Source organism: Hordeum vulgare, chromosome 5H (assembly GCF_904849725.1).
Source record: "Hordeum vulgare subsp. vulgare chromosome 5H, MorexV3_pseudomolecules_assembly, whole genome shotgun sequence".
In the NCBI taxonomy this organism is placed as follows: domain Eukaryota; kingdom Viridiplantae; phylum Streptophyta; class Magnoliopsida; order Poales; family Poaceae; genus Hordeum; species Hordeum vulgare.
Genome location: NC_058522.1, coordinates 182,830,283 through 182,849,345, shown reverse-complemented (window position 1 = coordinate 182,849,345; position 19,063 = coordinate 182,830,283).

The window sequence follows — 19,063 nt, the reverse complement described above, 5'->3', positions numbered from 1 at the left end:
TCACCTGAAGATTTTCAAGGAAACTTTTGGGGACCCACATTTTCCACAGGGGTGGTCCATTCCTACAATTAGTTCCAACATATCGAGCAAATACTTCACCAGATTGATTTTTGAACAGTTTATAGTTGGAGTCTATTGACTCGTGTGAGGAATAGGATAATTCACATGCAAAGCCTGTTAGATTGGATGGATCAAGTGGAGGCCCTTTACACTACTGGAATCAGAGAATTTGCCATGTGTCGGGTCTTTGCCGTCTGCTGGCTGATGGAAAAGAAGCTCTTTGCCGTCAGCTACCAAAAAATAGATGGCAAAGATCTGACAGATGGCAAAGAAGTATTTGCCATGAGTCGCTTCTTTGCCGTCAGCTAGCGGACGACAAAGATGGACCAAGCTGATGGCAAAGAAACGGCTGACGGCAAAGATGACCCATGCAGGCGGCAAAGAAAAAACGCAGTTGTAGCCATTACGTTTGCCATCCGCCGTGTCTTTGCCGTCCGCCAAAAGCTCCTTTGCCGTCTGCCTTGGAGCACAGCGGACGGCAAAGACATCGACCCCACTAACGGCTGCCCACTAATGCTCCAACCCCACCTTGTTGTTTAAAAAAAAAGAAAAAACCCACCTCGTCGCCCTCCTCCCGCACGCTCCCTCCCCCATCCAGCTTGCGCCCACCGGCCGTCGCCTCCCCGCCCTCCCCACCGGCCGGCGCCTCCCCCACCGGCCGGCGCCTCCCCGCCCTTCCCACCGGCCGGCGCCTCCCCGCCCTCCCCACCGGCCGGCACCTTCCCGCCCTCCCCGCCCTCCCCACCGTCGCCACCTCCTCCCCCACCGGCCGGCGCCTCCCCGCCCTCCCCCACCGGCCGGCGCCTCCCCGCCCTCCCCACCGTCGCCACCCCCCCTCCCCATCGGCTCCCCTCCCCATCGGCTCCCCCTGCAGGCCGCACCTCTGCTCCGATCCGGCCACGCCGTCAGGAGCACGAGCAGCCCCCCTGACGCTCCTCCTCGCCCCGGACGCCCTAGAGCCTCGTCGCCACCCCCATCCGTCGCCCGCACCCTCCTCTGCCGCCTAGCCGGAGGAGCCACCTCCCCGGAGGAACTCCTCTCCCCTGCCAGCAAAAATGGTGAGATTCATCTGTATAGGAGAAAATGAAAAAAATGAGTTCGTACTGCTATTTACCATCAATTTGGTAGTAATTCTTGGACACATGACACATCATACCTACACAAAGAAAATATTCTCATGCTAATATCTATGCTCTTTGAATAAATGATACAAAAGAAAGGAGGTGACACCTTCGAATATGTACAATGGCACAATGTTGTTATAGAAATTATGCAAATACAAATATCTTTTTGTCTGGTGTGGAAATATGATTAACATATAAATGTTAGTTTTACTTAATGCGTTGTGTTAAACAAAGGCCATACCAAGTTCCCAAAATTTACAGTGACATGTGACAACTTTGGTTTAATTGATTTTCCTAATGATTTAGTGTTCAACAAAATAAATTCTGAGACTGCTACGAATAATGGTGCGTGTCTGCATGTGGAGCATGTCATTAGCCCTCCATACCCTAGGGCGCTTAGTTTCTGTCATGGCTCTATGTTTGGCCGTTTTGATATGTGCCTGTTAACTTCCTATTGGTTGTATGCATATCAATTATATAGACCCTAGCATCGACTCTCTATATTTACACCAACTCAATGTGATGTTAAGATGGGTAAAAGAGCCCCTAATATGTGATGTTAAAGAGTTATACCCTCATCGCGCATGTAGAAGACATCAAGTACTATCAATGCATCAATCCGAGCAGACGCACGTGCCCTGAATTCAGGAATCTAGTGAACAAAACCAATGTATAAGTAGAGGTCATGGAAAAAAGTGCATCGTATATACAATAGAAGACTGAGTAAGTAATCTGGTTTACGAATAAAATAATTTAAAATTACTACCACGTCACATCTGAAAAGATTAGGAGAACATGGTAAGAAAGCACGACACAATGGCCCTGTTTGGATGCCACCGCTAGAGCTAGTTTTAGCTAGTTGGAGCTGGAAAGTTTTATAGGTGACCTGGAAAGTTTTATAGGTAACCTCGACCCCCGCCCCCCGACCCCCGACAACACACACCCTCGACCCCCGACCCCCTACCCCGACCCCCGACGGCACTGACCCCCGATCCCCGACGCCCGACGCCACTGACCCTCGACCCCCGACCCCCGACACCCGACAACACTCACCCTCGACCCCCGACACCCTACCCCGACCCCCGACGCCACTGACCCCCGACCCCTGACGCCCGACGCCACTGACCCTCGACCCCCGACCCCCGACCCCCGACAACACTCACCCTCGACCCCCGACCCCCTACCCCGACCCCCGACGCCACTGACCCCCAACCCCCAAGCCCCGACGCCTCTTCGGCCTCTTGTTGACCGAAAAGACCCCAATCCCCGACGCCAGTGACCTTCGACCCCCGATGACACTGACCCACATAGTTATGAGTTAGGTCATATAGTTATGTTAATTATAAAAACATCATATTTGTGTTGATCCGGTGAATTTCAATGTGCAGTTGTTCGACGACCTCCACGTGCGTTGGACGAGCTCCGCCCTTGCGTTTGTTGGTTAGCACAAATGACTTCTCCTCCTACCCCATTAATTTGCTCTGTCCCGGTCTTCGTGCCGATGAAACTTGCTAGCTATAGGTTTCTTCAATCATGAGTATGCGTGACCAGTATGCGTCTCCCATTCGAAAGGGCGACATCTATAAATATGCATTTCTTTGCATATTTATAACCGCCATCATTTTGAATTGTCCAACATTATCCATGGACAGCCCGAGTATGTGTAGATTGGGTTTGTTTTCCCGTATGCTGTGCTCTGGATCCGATGCGGAATTTCGTTAGTGCCTCCCCTGTTGTTCTCCGGGTACACATCCTCTGTGCTTATTGCCGAGACGTGTATCAGGAGAACAGCGGGGAGGTGCTGTCGAAATTCTGCGTCGCATCTGGAGCAGAGCATGGGAAAACGAACCCAGTCTACACATACTCGGGTGGGATTAGGACCTATCTTTACCTATTAGCGTGTAGGTTGCATGGACGTAATAAAACTGACAAACTTGATTAGCGTATGAATATAGATGATGAATTATATATTTATTTCTTGTGCCCCCATAGGTAGCTAGGCAACATGAGTGATCGTGCTTGGATGTACACTGGTCACCCTAGTCAGAAAGACATGACCCATGAATGGTTAACAAAAACCAGGGGGTTCGTGAGAGCCGCATTTGCAAATGGCCAGCATAAAACATGGTGCCCCTGTCCCAACTGCGACAACTAGAAAAAGCACACAGAGTTTGAAATGGGTAAACACCTGCAGAACTAGGGTTTTATGCCTAATTATACAGTGTGGACTTTTCATGGTGAGTCTGACCAACGTGCCAGAGCTGAGGTGATTCGTCGTCGCACCGACGAGCATGGTACCGGGATTGAAGACATGGTGCAAGACTTTGATGATGCTCGTGATTGGGACGATGAGATGGAGGAATCTGCAAAGGCCTTCTATGAAATGTTGGAGTCTTCAAAACGTCCTCTCCACGAGCAGACTGAGCTTTGTCAGCTGGATGCCATCGCGCAAGTAATGGCTCTGAAGGCTCAATTCAACCTAGGCAGAGAATGCTACGACGCGATGATGACGATATTTGGACGCTTTCTACCGAAAGGCCATGTACTGCCTGCAAACCTGTACCAGTCAGAGAAAATCCTCCGTGTACTTAAGATGCCCTATGAGAAGATACATGCCAGTGAGAATGGATGTGCCTTATTTAGGCTTGAGTATGCGGCCTTGAACTATTGCCCCATTTGCAATTCTTCCAGGTATATTGTGGTAGACAACGGCATGGGTGAGAAGAATCAGACCAAACTCCCCATTAGTGTTCTTCGATATCTGCTAATCGTACCAAGACTTCAACGTCTTTTCATGGTCGAAGAGACGGCCAGACAGATGACATGGCACAAATTGGGCAAAAGAACCGAACTAGATGCAGATGGGAACAAGATGCTGGTACACACTTCAGATGGTTTTGCGTGGAGGCACTTCGATGCATTACATAAGGATAAATCGGAAGATCCAAGGCAACCTAGAGTTGCCATCAGCACGGACGGGTTCAATGTGTATGGTATGACGGCAGCACAATACAGTTGTTGGCCTGTATTTGTCATTCCACTAAATTTGCCACCCGGAGAGATTATGAAAAGAAAGAACATTTTCCTGACGTTGATAATTCCAGGGCCCAACTATTCGGGGAAGAATATGAATGTGTACATGCAGCCGCTTAAGGATGAGTTGCAAGAAGCCTGGGATAATGGGATCAAGACCTACGACGCGGCTACCAAAACAAATTTCAAAATGCATGTGTGGTACATGTACTCGACGCATGATTATCCGGCGTTTGCGCTATTCGCTGGCTGGCGTGTGCATGGAAGGTTCCCGTGCACCACATGCAAGGCAGCTCTTCAGTTCCGTTGGCTGCAGGCTGGTCGCAAGTATTCTTGCTTCGACATGCGTAGACAATTCCTGGATCCTGACCATAAGTTTAGAAAAGACAAGAAGAATTTCATCAAAGGTAGAGTTGTCAAAAACAGTGCACCAGCTGCGTTGACAGGCCAACAGACCCTTGATCAGTTAAACGCTCTCGAGCCCGATCCTTTGTGTCCAGGATACTTCAGAGGGTATAATACGGAACACGCCTGGGCTCACAAGTCATGCTTATGGGATCTCCCTTACTTCAAAGACCTCCTTTGCCCACACAACATTGACGTGATGCACACTGAAAAGAATATTACAGAGGCCATTTTTGGTACATTGTTCGGCATAGAGGGGAAGTCAAAAGATAATCCTAAGGCTAGAATCGACCTGGAGGCTCTATGTGATAGACCGTTGCAAAACTTGCGACAACGGAAAGGAAAGCAAAGCATAGCGAAGCCAAAGGCATGGTTCAATCTTGAAAGGCCAGCTATGAGGGAAATGCTATTGTGGGTGAAAATGCGGTTGATGTTCCCCGCTGGGTATGCTGCGAATCTAAAGAGGGGAGCGAGTCTTGAGAAATTTAAAATATTTGGGCTCAAGAGTCATGATTGGCACATATGGATTGAGCGGGTAATGCCGGTGATGTTGCGTGGCTTTATCCCTGAGGATGAATGGCTAGTACTGGCAGAGCTGAGCTATTTCTTCCGTTCTCTTTATGCGAAAGAACTATCACCTGGCGTGCTAGATGAAATGGAAGAGTTGGCGCCGGAGTTGGTCTGCAAATTAGAAAAGATCTTTCCACTGGGCTTCTTTAATCCAATGCAACATTTTGCATCCCCCGACCGAGGCAAGAATGGGGGGGCCCGTTCAAAATCGATGGTGCTACTCAACTAAGAGGATGCAGAAGACGCTTCGAGCTAAGTGTAAAAATAAACATAGAATTGAAGCATCGATGGCCGAGGCATTCATTGCTGAGGAGGCGGCAAACTTCGTGACAGCACACTACGAAGCAAAAAATCATCATTTGCATAACCCGAAGCCTCGGTACAATGATGGCGATCGAGAAAAAGTTCGATCCAACCTCAGCCTATTCAAAGGTAAGCTCGCACCATCCGGTGCTTCGAAAGGGAAATCGTTGGATGTCGAAGAATGGCGGACCATTTCATTGTATATCTTCACCAACCTAACAGAAGTGCGGCCGTACATCGAGTAAGTTCTCGGTAATTTATTGTTCCGTAACTTCTAATTGCTTTGAACTACTCTTATTCCCGGATATTTGATATAGTCGATACGTCGCCGAATTCTCGGATGGAGCGGTCATCGAAAAGGATTCCATCGAAGAGTATGAGCTTCTCGCAAAGCATGGAGGCGACTATCCTGGTTTCATCTCTTGGTTCAACCAAAGGGTAATTAATTACCATTAAGGGCCCATTTGATTTATTGGTCTAATTTGCGGCTAATGCATCCATTCTTTCGTATTAAACTTGTAGGCTGATGCAGAGTCTATGGACGCCGAGTTGAGACAAGTCGCTAATGGTTTTGACTATAAGGTCCGTTCATTTGACAAACACAACATCAACGGGTATCACTTTCGTACCTTTGGCAAAGAGCTATCTATGCCCGACCTAAAGACTACAAATTGTTCTGTCTCTGCTATCGGCGAAGGAGACACCGAGTATTATGGAAGAGTTGAAGCAATTTATGAACTTCTATTCTATGGTGAAAACCCATCGACCGTCGTAGTCTTCAAATGTTATTGGTTTGAGCCGAGGGAGACTAGAAGGACTCATGAACATATAGGACTAGTCGAAATCAACCAAAACACCCACTTAGATGTTCCCGATGTCTATATTACGACTCAACATGCGACACAAGTTTTCTATATACCGTGGGCCTGCCAAACTGATCCAAATCTCAAAGGTTGGGATGTCGTTTATGATGTGCCACCACATTTTAGACCACCTACCCTCAATGAAGAGGATTACGAACCTCACATTAACCCAGACACATATGAAGGAGAATTCTTCCAAGAAACACGTATGTCCAAGAAACGTTTCAAGAACAGCTCTACTTCACCCGAGAACATTGAAGTAGACAACGACAGTGAATCCGTCTTAACCCCTGAGCCCGAACATGAAGAGTTGGAAGAAGAAGAGGTTACTGCTGCGGATGACCTTTCACTTCTTGACCGATTACATAATGGTGGCCTTCCACATGTTCTTCTAGATAGTGATGATGATGATGCATTTATTGATGATAGTGATGATCATGATGCATTTATTGACCCTGAAGCATATATAGACGAGGACGATTGTTATTAGTTCATGTCAGGTATTCAACTATTATACTATATATAAATTTTGAGTTCATGTTAGGTATTCAATTTTTATTAGTCATGTTGGTATTTATGTTGTACTAATTTCATTTACTCTTTGTCATGACAGTTGTTGAAAGATGGTGGGAAAGGGTCGAAAGCACGCCGCGGCTGCTTCTTCGTCGGCGGGTGATGGGATGGGTACTTCCATTCCTGCCTTGCCTCTTCGGAGAGTGTTGCTCGCTACTATGCAAGGAGCACCGCCCGTGAGAGGAGGTCAACCACCCGCGAAGCCGAGAGGCACTAAAGGTACACGTTGTATTCATGTTGGTATTTATGTTGTACTCATGTTGTATGCATATTGGTATTTATATACATTTTATTACTCATGTTGGTATTTATGTTGTACTAAAGGTACACGTGGCCGCGGGAGAGGTAGGGCTACACGGTCTCCGCCACCACCCCAGCTAATTCACCTGAGCACAGGAGGACTTCTAGGATGGATTCGTCTGAGGTGGAGGCTACACGGTCTCCGGTTCACGAGCCTCGGGTCGACGAGCCTCAGGTCGACGAGCCTTCGACCCACGAGACTCGTGTCCCAGAGGCTTCCTTCCAGACGACTGCGGAGCACAGCAGGGATGAGGGTACGTCCCAAGAGACCCAGTGAGATACCTGGCCTGAGACAACTGGCCATGCTGGTAGCGACGAGGAGCTGGGTGAGGGGGATACCATCTACCAGCGTGGTAGTTCGGGGCTCCCGCTCGTGCCAGCGACCCCCGAGCAGAGGTGGTCGATTAGGCCAAATGGGGACAAGTAAGTTAATTTACTCTTATTTAACCTTTTGCCTTCGCGTTTTCTCAAATATCTAATGTTTTGGCTTTAATTTGTCATACTGTAGGGGTTGGATTGTTGCCAAGGGTGTCCGCAAGCCCAACAGCGTCCTTGGTGTTCTTTTCCATCAAAACTTCCCAGGGTTTGTTACGTTGCCCTGTCGGGAGCGAGAGGTAGGAATGACCTGGGAGCACTACTTGGGTGCCCCGGCCCCGCCGGAGGTGGACATCGACGGTGTTTTGTGTGACACGAGGGCGGACATGGTGATCCGAAAGTTCTGGGTAATTTCTCTTTCACACAATTATAAATTAACCATAGCTATCTATTGTACTAATCGGTGTTGTCTCGTTTGTGGACCTTCTACAGGTGTGAGGTGGGATACGAGGACGACGCGGCAAAGGTTATCGAAACCGAATGTCGCCGCCTACTTCAAAACTTTCGACACGAGGCTCGGGTGCAGGCTGTTCGAGACTACTATGCCACGCGGCGTATTAGGATTGATAAGGCGAAGTGCCGTGATGCTAAGATGGAGAAGGAGCATTACATGAAGGTAATTACATATTATTAAGGCTTTGTAGTTAGTTTCCTTGATTTGGTTCTTATGCACTCAAATTTCTCTTTATTAACTTAGGTGCCCCCGAGATGGTGTGTGGATAAGATGGATTGTTGGGAGGCCTTGGTGGATCAGTGGTGCTCCGAAACGTGGGAGACCAGCCACAACAACGCCAAGCAGAGGCGTGACAAAATGGTTGGCTGCCACACCATCAAGGGAGCGTCAACTTAATCCAATTTGGCGAGAACTGGGTATGTGGTTTGCTTCATGCCTCATGCAATTCATTCTTAATGCTATCTTGAGCCCTTTACCAATACAATTTTCTGCTCTCTCTCTTTTAGGCGCGTCAGAATAAGACGGAGGCGCCACAGATGTACGACTTGTATGCGATGGCCCATACTGGCTCGTACAAGAAGGTCAAGGCATTCTCTGAGTCTGACCTCGAGCATCCAGAAAACTTCACCAACATCTCCTCCCACGACAAGCTCGTGAAGTACAGAGATCACGGGAAGGCGAGGAAAGGGGAGGACTTTAACCCGAGCGAGGGGCCTATTGATCCAGAGCTAGTGATGATAGCTGGCAACGGGAGGCCCCATGGCTCGATCGCCATTGGAGACGGCCTTATACGTTGTCCTAGCACTCTCCGGCAGATAAAGGCACGCCAAACAAGCTCTTGTCCGGAGATAACACGTCGTCCACGGCCAGTCGAGCTCGTCATCGAGGTTAGTTTAATGGACTCAACTATCTTTCCGCATTATGTTGTGCGTTGGAACCAATATGATTACATTGCTAACAATGAGTTGTGTTGCAGGCTGCTATTCAGAAAGAGAGAGAGGCAATGCAGGCGGCTATGGCGGAGAAGGATAAGGAAATTAGGGAGCTGGAGGAGAGGACGACTGCATTGGTGGAGGCGGAGAGGGCACGGAATGAAGCGTCTACCAGGGCCATATACGAGCTCTTCGTGGTAAGTTTCTTCTTCATGTTATTTCAAATCTTGCATTTGAATGTCCGTTTCATTAATAAATTAAAAGTTTGACTTGTCGAAACCAAATGTACAGTCTATGTGCGAGAAGAACGGCCAAGTCCCTCCGTCGATGCCAGTCATTAACGTGGCGGGGACGGTGAGTTTCATTTCAGTGGAGTGATCTTAAGAGTGTCCTCATGCTAAGTACACATTGCAAACGATGTTTGGTGCAGAATATGTCCCGAAACGCATCGCACGACCCTTCTACAGTCGAGCCTTCTCCAGGGCAGCCTTCTCCAGGTGAAACAAGCCAGAGCAACCGTGCTTCACCCTAACTTAGGTATGTTATTTCTAGTGTTTTAATAAAAAATAGCTAGACTTCCATCTAATGACATAATTAGCTTAGTTTGCTCCAAAATAGCTAGACTTCCATCTAATGACATAATTAGCTTAGTTAGCTCAAAAATAGCTAGACTTCCATCTAATGACATAATTAGCTTAGTTAGCTCCAAAATAGCTAGACTTCCATCTAATGACATTATTAGCTTAGTTAGCTCAAAAATAGCTAGACTTCCATCTAATGACATAATTAGCTTAGTTAGCTCCAAAATAGCTAGACTTCCATCTAATGACATAATTCCTTCTTCTTCCTCCTTCTCCTTCTCCTTCTTCTATTCTTCTTCTTCCCCTCTTCCTTCTCCTCCTCCTCCTCCTCCTCCTTCTTTTACTTCTTCCTTCTCCTTCTTCTTCCTCCTTCTTCCTCCTTCTCCTTCTCCTTCTTCTTTTCTTCTGCTTCTCCTCTTCCTTCTTCTTCTCCTTCTTCTTTTCTTCTTCTTCTCCTCTTCCTTCTTCTTCTCCTCCTCCTCCTCCTTCTTTTACTTCTTCTTCTCTATCTCTTCTTCTACGTAGCTTAGACTCATCCAAGAAAGGCTAAATTGGCTAATTATCCTACGAAATGACATAATTAGCTTAGTTAGCTCCAAAATGGCCTATTTAATAAAAAATGACCTATACTTAGCTAATTATCCTCGAAATAACATAATTAGCTCCAAAAAGGCATTCTTAGCCAATTTAGCCCGAAGAAGGGGACAAGAAGAGAAAAAGAAGAAAAATGAAAGGAAGGAAGAGGAAAAATGAGAAGAAGAAGAAGGAGGAGAGGGAGGAGGAGAAGAAGAAGGAGAAGAAGGAGGAGAAGGAGAAGGAGCTCCTCCTTCTCCTTCTTCTTCCTCCTTCTTCCTCCTTCTCCTTCTCCTTCTTCTTCTCCTTCTCCTTCTTCTTTTCTTCTTCTTCTCCTCTTCCTTCTTCTTCTCCTCCTCCTCCTCCTCCTCCTCCTTCTTTTACTTCTTCTTCTCTATCTCTTCTTCTACGTAGCTTAGACTCATCCAAGAAAGGCTAAATTGGCTAATTATCCTGCGAAATGACATAATTAGCTTAGTTAGCTCCAAAATGTCCTATTTAATAAAAAATGACCTATACTTAGCTAATTATCCTCGAAATGACATAATTAGCTCCAAAAAGGCATTCTTAGCCAATTTAGCCCGAAGAAGGGGACAAGAAGAGAAAAAGAGGAAAAATGAAAGGAAGGTAGAGGAAAAATGAGAAGAAGAAGAAGGAGGAGAGGGAGGAGGAGAAGAAGAAGGAGAAGAAGGAGAAGGAGCTCCTCCTTCTCCTTCTTCTTCCTCCTTCTTCCTCCTTCTCCTTCTCCTTCTTCTTCTCCTTCTCCTTCTTCTTTTCTTCTTCTTCTCCTCTTCCTTCTTCTTCTCCTCCTCCTCCTCCTCCTCCTCCTCCTTATTTTACTTCTTCTTCTCTATCTCTTCTTCTACGTAGCTTAGACTCATCCAAGAAAGGCTAAATTGGCTAATTATCCTACGAAATGACATAATTAGCTTAGTTAGCTCCAAAATGACCTATTTAATAAAAAATGACCTGTACTTAGCTAATTATCCTCGAAATGACATAATTAGCTCCAAAAAGGCATTCTTAGCCAATTTAGCACGAAGAAGGGGACAAGAAGAGAAAAAGAGGAAAAATGAAAGGAAGGAAGAGGAAAAATGAGAAGAAGAGGAAGAAGGAGGAGAGGGAGGATGAGAAGAAGAAGGAGAAGAAGGAGGAGAAGGAGAAGGAGCTCCTCCTTCTCCTTCTTCTTCCTCCTTCTTCCTCCTTCTTTTTCTCCTTCTCCTTCTCCTTCTCCTTCTCCTTCTTCTTTTCTTCTTCTTCTCCTCTTCCTTCTTCTCCTCCTCCTCCTCCTCCTCCTCCTCCTTCTTGTACTTCTTCTTCTCTATCTCTTCTTCTACGTAGCTTAGGCTCATCCAAGAAAGGCTAAATTGGCTAATTATCCTACGAAATGACATAATTAGCTTAGTTAGCTCCAAAATGGCCTATTTAATAAAAAATGACATATACTTAGCTAATTATCCTCGAAATGACATAATTAGCTCCAAAAAGGCATTCTTAGCCAATTTAGCCCGAAGAAGGGGACAAGAAGAGAAAAAGAGGAAAAATGAAAGGAAGGAAGAGGAAAATGAGAATAAGAAGAAGGAGGAGAGGGAGTAGGAGAAGAAGAAGGAGAAGAAGGAGAAGGAGCTCCTCCTTCTCCTTCTTCTTCCTCCTTCTTCCTCCTTCTCCTTCTCCTTCTTCTTCTCCTTCTCCTTCTTCTTTTCTTCTTCTTCTCCTCTTCCTTCTTCTTCTCCTCCTCCTCCTCCTCTTCCTCCTCCTTCTTTTACTTCTTCTTCTCTATCTCTTCTTCTACGTAGCTTAGACTCATCCAAGAAAGGCTAAATTAGCTAATTATCCTACGAAATGACATAATTAGCTTAGTTATCTCCAAAATGGCCTATTTAATAAAAAATGACCTATACTTAGCTAATTATCCTCGAAATGACATAATTAGCTCCAAAAAGGCATTCTTAGCCAATTTAGCCCGAAGAAGGGGACAAGAAGAGAAAAAGAGGAAAAATGAAAGGAAGGAAGAGGAAAAATGAGAAAAAGAAGAAGGAGGAGAGGGAGGAGGAGAAGAAGAAGGAGAAGAAGGAGGAGAAGGAGAAGGAGCTCCTCCTTCTCCTTCTTCTTCCTCCTTCTTCCTCCTTCTCCTTCTCCTTCTTCTTCTCCTTCTCCTTCTTCTTTTCTTCTTATTCTGTTCTTCCTTCTCCTTGTCCTCTTCCTTCTCCTTCTTCTCCTCCTCCTCCTCCTCCTCCTTTTACTTCTTCTTCTCCTCTTCCTTCTCCTTCTCCTCCTCCTCCTCCTCCTCCTCCTCCTTCTTTTACTTCTTCTTCTCTTTCTCTTCTCCTATAGTTAGCTAGGGTTCCACCTAAATGACATAATTAGCTTTGTTAGCTCCTAAATGGTCTATACTTAGCTAATTTCTCTCCGGAATAACCTATATATACACTACTTCATCTAGTATTATTTTTCTAACTTTCTTATTTGTCATTTTGCAGATTACCTTCACTTCCCGGGAAGCTTGGTTGATGGAATGCTTGAAGATGATTTCTTGTACCATGGGTTGTATTGAAACTATTGTAGTATATGAATATATGAAACTTTGTATGCACGTGGATGAAACTGGTGTAATATATGGTTTGGTACGGATGTAACTTGCATAATATGTATGCACTATGGATGAGAGTTATTTTAATATGGTTATGAGTACGGAAAGAAATTTATTTATGTCAAATATATATATATCCTGATTATTGTTAAAAATGCTGGATATAACAAAAATAAATAAATAAGGGGCTGGTTCCCCTCTTTGCCGTCTGCCAACACATGGCAAAAGGGGGAAGGCACATGGCAAAGGGGGAATCTGCCCCCTCTCTCTCCCCTCTTTGCCGTGTGCCAACACATGGCAAAGGGGGGAAGGCACATGGCAAAGGGGGAATCTGCCCCCTCTCTCTCCCCTCTTTGCCGTGTGCCAACACCTGGCAAAGGGGGGAAGGCACATGGCAAAGGGGTATTCTGCCCCTCTCTCTCCCCTCTTTGCCGTCTGCCCCCACATGGCAAAGGGGGGAAGGCACATGGCAAAGGGCGAATCTGCCCCCTCTCTCTCCCCTCTTTGCCGTCTGCCTCCACATGGCAAAGGGGGGAAGGCAGATGGCAAAGGGGGAATCTGCCCCCTCTCTCTCCCCTCTTTGTCGTCTGCCCCCACATGGCAAAGGGGGGAAGGCAGACGGCAAAGGGGGAATCTGCCCCCTCTCTCTCCCCTCTTTGCCGTCTGCCCCCACATGGCAAAGGGGGTAAGGCAGACGGCAAAGAGAGGAGGCCTGCCGTTAACACTTAACGGGGACGTTGCAATATATGTCGTCCCATCTATTTTGCCGTCTGTCCCCTCATGGCAAAAATTCTTTGTCGTCCGTGGTGTGAAAGCTGATGGCAAAGAGCCTCTTCACCGGATTTTTTTTACCGTCTACTTTGCCATGAGGTGGCAGACGGCAAAGCCTTTGCCGTCCGTGGTTGCCCCCTTTGCCGTCCTCCTTGGCAGATGGCAAATCTCTGAATTTCAGTAGTGTTAGCATCAACCCATGAGGTTTTGGGTTACTGCTCAGGTTTCCAGTATGATCCATGTACATCGAATTTCCTCTCAAAGGCAGTTCCTTCATTCCTCGTGTTCCTGTTCAAAATCTGCTTGTTGAGCACATCACAAAGGGTTTGGTGCCCTTTTAGATTTATGTACATGCCTGTCACATACAATTCCTTCAGCCCTGCATTTTCATCACTGACATTTGTGGTTTCCTCAAGTGAGGAATTTGATACCACACGAGTAGTTGAATAATTTATGGCAATAGAAGCATTTGATGATTCTGGTGAAGAATTAGAAGTTTCACGTTCGATGCATTTAAGACATGGAGGAATGAATTCAGCTTGAGCGACATTGATCTGTTGAGCGAGTAATGAATCATTTTCCATACGAAGATCATCATGAGAAATCCTAAGCTTCTCAAGATCAAGTTTCCTTTGAAGAAATTCATAGGAAAGTTTCTCATGATCAGCGAGGAGTGTGACATGACGATCTTGAAGATTATCAAATTTGGACTGAAGACTTTTCATATCTTCAGTTAGGATTTGGGTAAGATTCATTTCATCATTCAACAGATCATCGCTTCTGTCTAGGAGTTTCTGAAGCTTTTCTAGGGCAGTTTGTTGTTTAGTTGCAGTGATAGCAAGTTTACTGTAACTGGGTTTGTTATAATCATCAGGTTCACAATCACTTGAATCAGAGGAGGACGCATCATTCGGTACCTTCGAACCTTTTGCCATGAAGCAATAGGTTGGAGTGAAGTCATCAGCATAGTCATCAGTGTGGATGTTGTTATCATTTTCTTCAAGGTTGAAGATTGACTTGCTGACAAACGTGGTTGCAAGTGCAAGACTAGCCTGTCCAAATTCTGAATCTTCATCAAAACCCTCCTCTTCATCACATTCCTCGGATTCTGCCTCAGAATCCATTTTCTTGCCAATAAGTGCCCGAGCCTTTATGAAACTATTCTTCTTGTGCGACGAGGACTTTGAGGATGAGGATTTTGAAGATTTCTTCTTTTTCTTTGAGTCATCAGAACTTTCATCCTTGTATTTCTTCTTCTTTGATTCCTTCACCCAATCAGGAAAATCAGCAATGTAGTGACCTGATTTATTGCATTTGTGGTAGGTTCTTTTCTTGTAGCCCTCAGATGAATGCTGCAAGTGAGTTAAGGTGATGAGAACCTAGAGATTCATCAGCTGACATTTTTGTACCTGTGAACAGAGTATAGTTGCGAGGAATTTGGAGAGGTCATATGCGTTCACAGATTTGAAGAAATTGAAATTTTTAAAGTTGAGGAATTTGACCTTTGGGTTGAGGAATTTGTCTAAGCACTCTGGTCTTGGGTTCCAGAGTCGTACAGATTCGAAAATTTGCACAATTTAGGAATCATGTGAAGAATTTTAGTTGCTTAGTGAAATTCATCAAGTGTTTGAGGAATAAGCTGTGTTTGAGGAATAGAGACTGATAAACACTGAGGAAAAAACAGATTCCATGAATCTAATGTAAAATAGTAGATTGAAAGGGCCTTTAAAAATAGGATTTTATTTACCCTATATAGCAAGCACGAAGAACAGAAGAAGTAGCAAGAGATGCTCTTCGGTTCTAGTCCACTGCGCCCTAACTTGGCGGCAGAAGACGGCTACGGCGGCGGCGGATGAAGAAGTTTGGTTAAGGCGTGATTTCGGCGTCGGAGAGGTCGAGGCAGTGAAGTTGTTCCTCGCCGGTGAAGAAACTTCTAGCGGTGGCGCTACGTATTTGCTGTGGCGGAGAGACAGTCGAGAAGAGTTTGAATCTAAGAGGGGTAAGGGCATATTCATAGCTCACGTGAAAACTATCCGACCGATTCTTTCGGACCAAACTGCCCTTGCCCTTTCGTCTCCGCATGACACGTGTAGCTACAGTTTAAAGCTGTGGAGATCATGCTTATCTGATCGTGGGAAGTGGGGTTCAGTTACTGTGTAACAATATAAAAATCATTTTTGAGGATTTGAGGATTTTTTTGCAAATTCATCAGCTGACAAGGACGCAGTGAGGATTTTGTACAAGGTTTCAAGTAGAACGCATATGAAGAATTGAATAGACTGGGTGAGTATGGCATAGAGGGGAGTAGGGTCCGATCACATTCACTTAGATGAAATATCAATTTGAAGAAATATCTATATGTGAATGCTATTGAGGACTTTGAAATCAATATATATATATATATCTAGGAAAATGAAAATCATCAAGTGTTTTGAAGAATTTGATTAACTTGAGGATTTTCTGACAAAGCGTCATGTTGATGAATTTTAGCTTTGAAGAAAAACAAGTTTGAAGAAAAACAACTTTGAAGAAAATCATCTTTGAGGAAAAACAACTTTGAAGAAAATAAACTTGAGGATTTTCAAAATTGGGTGGTGGCGTGACCCACCGTATAAGAATGATGATTTCAGGCGCCGCTTACAATTGTCGTAGGGCCTTGAGAACCAATTTCCTCATTAATTTCTCACACTAAGAGTGGTATTCTTCATTTGTTGAAGAAAATCGATTCTTCGTGTGTTGCACATGTAAGTCATCAATTTTGCATAAGTGTTAGGATGTGTGCATGTTTTTACAAAACATTTGAAGATTCTAAGATATTTAGCTCACACCGCAACTTGCAAAACATTTTCTCATCCAAGGGCTTGGTGAAGATATCTGCTAGTTGATCGTCAGTCTTCACATGGTGGATGAGTATATTACCCTTGAGGACATGGTCCCGAAGAAAATGATGACGAGTCTGGATGTGCTTAGTCTTCGAATGTTGTACTGGGTTGTATGCAATCTTGATTGCACTCTCATTGTCGTAGTAGAGAGGCACATTCTTCATGTTGATGCCGTAGTCCTTCAGGGTTTGCTTCATCCATAGTAATTGAGCATAGCATGAACCAGCAACAATGTACTTAGCTTCAGCAGTGGAGAGAGAAACGCAGTTCTGCTTCTTTGAGGACGAGCAGACTAGTGATCTTCCAAGGAAATGACATGTGCCAGAAGTTGACTTGCGATAAACACGGTCACCAGCATAGTCAGAATCAGAATATCCCACAAGATGAAGATTTGAGCCCTTGGTGTGTGAGCGAAGTATCGAAGAATATGCTTCACAGCTTTATGGTGTGATTCCTTTGGTTTTCTTGAAAACATGCACACATGCAAACATAAGCATTATATCTAGCCTAGATGCACACAAATACAGTAAAGAGCCAATCATGGATCAATATACCTGCTAATCGAATTCTTTACCATTTTTGTCTATGCAGAGGTGGCCGTTGGTAGGCATCGAAGTCTTGGAAACTTTGCATTCATGCATGTCGAATTTCTTCAGAACATCCTTGAGGTATTTCTCTTGTGATATGAAGATCCCATTACGTTGTTGACGAATTTGAAGACCTAAGAAGAATTTCAGCTCCCCCATCATAGACATCTGATATTCTTCACTCATCATCTAAGCAAATTCATCACTGTAACGTTTGTCAGTACAGCCAAATATGATGTCATCGACATATATCTGGCACACAAATAGTTCATTATCATAGGATTTTGTGAAAAGAGTTGGATCGAGTGAACCAGGTTTGAAGCCTTTCTTCATGAGGAATTCCTTCAATATATCGTACCACGCCCGAGGGGCTTGCTTGAGACCATAGAGTGCCTTTTGGAGTCTGAAGACTTTGTCTGGATTCTTTGGATCCTCAAAACCTAGGGGTTGAGCAACATATACTTCTTCCTCAAGCTTACCATTGAGGATTGCACTTTTCACATCCATTTGATATAAGGTAATGTTATGATGATTAGCATAAGCAAGTAGTATTCGAATAGCTTCAAGTTTTGTCGAAATCAATTTCTTCAACCTGTGTAGCCTTGGGCTACTAGTCGTGCCTTGTTCCTCACCATTTGACCATCCACGTCTTGCTTGTTTCGGGAAATCCACTTGGTGCCGATGATATTGTGCTTGCGAGGATCTGGTCGTTTGACGAGCTCCCATACGTCATTCAGTTTGAATTGAAGAAGTTCGTCTTGCATGGCTTGAATGCACTCCGGTTCCATAAAAGCCTCCGCAACTTTTGAAGGTTCTGTGATAGATACAACAGAAGAATAGCCACAAAAGTTAACTAAGTGTGAAGCTTTTGAGCGAGTGAGAGGACCTGGCGCGTTAATGTCATCGAGGATTTTATCAAGTTGTACTTCATTTGCAATCCTCGGTTTTTGGATTTCGTCTACGCTGAGGAATTGGTTCTAGAGCAATTTCCTCAGGAGTATCTTCTTGATTTTCATTAGTGCTGGGAATGATTTCTTCAGCAATTTCCTCAGTAGGAACAATGTCTTCAGTATCTTTGAGCTTTATTGCTTCCTCAGGAGACAGCTTATCTGGACGAGGAGGCAATTGCTGTCTTTGCGAGGCATTACCTTCATCGAAACGCACATCTACAGTTTCAACAACCTTGTTGTGATAGGTGTTGAAGACTCTGTAGGTGTGCCAGTCCTTTCCATTATCAAGCATAAAACTCTCATGTGCCTTAGGTGCAAACTTTGAGCTATGGTGAGGATCTCTAATCCAGCATTTTGCACCGAAGACTTTGAAATAACTTACGTTGGGTTTCTTGTGAGTGAGGAGTTCATATGAGGTTTTCTTGAGTAATTTTTGAAGATATACCCTATTGATGATATGGCAAGCAGTGTTGATTGCTTCAAGCAAGAAACGACGAGGAGTATGATATTGTTCAAGCATGGTTCGTGCCATCTCAACCAGAGTCCCATTTTTCCTTTCGACGACGCCAATCTCTTGAGGAGTATAAGGAGCACACAATTCATGAGTAATACCAAGTTCATCAAGATAATTATCAAGACCAGTGTTTTTGAATTATGTTCCATTATCACTCCTGATGTGTTTGATCTTGACGCCAAAGTTCGTCGAGGCCCTTGAGGAAAGTCGTTTGAAGACTTCCTGCACTTCAGTTTTATACAGATGCCATATAAAGATGTTGTATTTGTTAGAGTGGCATAATGAGTAGGTCCAAATAGATCTATGTGAAGCAATTCAAATGGACGAGTAGTGGTCATGATAGTCTTTGATGGGTGTTTCGATTTGGTCATTTTTCCCGACTCACAAGCATCGCAGAGGTGGTCCTTGAGGAATTTGACGGATTCGATGCCGATGACATAGTTCTTCTTTGCCAGCGTGTGCAAATTCCTCATGCCTGCATGACCATGCACTACTGGAATTCCAATATTTGTCGTCCGCCAAAGCTTTGCCGTCAGCCAGCGGACGGCGAAGAACCTCTTTACCGTGTGTTGGCAAAAAACAGACGGTAAAGAGGGGGCTGATGGCAAAATAAATATTTGCCA